This window comes from Silene latifolia, chromosome 3 (assembly GCF_048544455.1).
Source record: "Silene latifolia isolate original U9 population chromosome 3, ASM4854445v1, whole genome shotgun sequence".
NCBI lineage: Eukaryota > Viridiplantae > Streptophyta > Magnoliopsida > Caryophyllales > Caryophyllaceae > Silene > Silene latifolia.
The window spans coordinates 56,401,107-56,402,564 of record NC_133528.1 but is presented as its reverse complement, the minus strand read 5'-3'; positions in this window follow the sequence as shown (position 1 = coordinate 56,402,564).

The following is a 1,458-nucleotide window of genomic DNA, read 5'->3' as shown; positions in this document are numbered from 1 at the left end:
GGGGTAAAAAAGAAAGAAATTGTCTCACGATCGTCCATCTTTATATCCGAAAACAGGGAATCAATATCATTTTAGTAAGAATCCTTCCTGTGAACCTCTCCTTCATGCTATTGACGACACGAATCCCTTCATACCTTTGACATCAATGCAATATCAGATTTCAAATTATGTGTTTACTGGCCACGGCTCTGTGGATAACAGTTGGTAATTACATACAGAAGATTTAATATTTTATATTCATTTACATAGTTCATCTTTACATATCTCACGCTAATCATAATTCTATTATTGTTTTTTGTGCGAGAATACGTTATTTGAGTTCAAAAATAATGTACTTGGTTGGGATCAACTGTTGTCATTAAAACCGTATCACTATATCTCAAGCTTTGTCATAGATTCTTGGTCGGCATATCTAAACTACAAAGAAAAGGATGGGAATCCAACCAATCCCACACGATTCTTTTTTAGTACACTTACATATGTAAGTTTGGTCATTGTTTTCATGTGTTTCATTTACTATTTCCAACATTTTCACATTACTAAAATTTTATCTTCATTGTGCAGTTGTTATTAATGAAGAACACAGGTGCTTCTATTGATGATCATCGTTACAAACCTTTCAAGCGCCGCATCGAAGTAGAATTAAATGAGTTTGAGTGGATTGATCTTCCATCCATTGAACTAGTGAGTCCCTCACTTCATTTAGTAATTGAAATTAAATTCAGATATTCTTTGTAGTAGTCTATTTAAATAGAAGTCGTGAATGTACTTGTCAAAGTTTTCAAAATGTGCTATTACTTAACATGAAATTAACCTTTATTTGTCAGTGACCTTAAAATTGTTTCTTTCCCTGATGCTAGTTCTTCTTCCCTATTGCACTTGAGAATCATTTTGTGTTGTACGTTTTCGACCTGCCAAGGAAATGTCTCATTATTCTTGACAACCGCATTAGAAGGGGGAGTGTCTTAGAAGAGTATGGTGATAGTGTACTTGAACTGGTAAATTTACATTCTCCTCAACTATGAATTATTATCGTTCACTTGCATTGGTAAATTCATGTATATTATGGTTCATCTCGTCTAATTTTTATTATTGTGTTACAGGGTGATGCTTTTGCACGGTTTTTGGGTGAAAATCAATCAACTATGGAGAAAAGTAATATAGTAATGGGCATGGATCCTACAATAGCAATGCTTCCATGGAGAAATAACAGAAATATTTTTTACTGTGGTATTTACACCATGAGGCACATGGAAACATTTATGGGAATAGCAACTTGGGACTGTGGACTCTCCAAAATTGATGTGAGTTTTACATTTTAATTCTAACTTATTTAGAACAAATCAATGTTATTTTGTTGGTTATTAAATTCTAATTTCATGTTTTTTTTTTTTTGCAGATGAGATCGTTGACAATGCTGAGATTCAAGTACCTATGCACGCTACTAACATTTGAGCA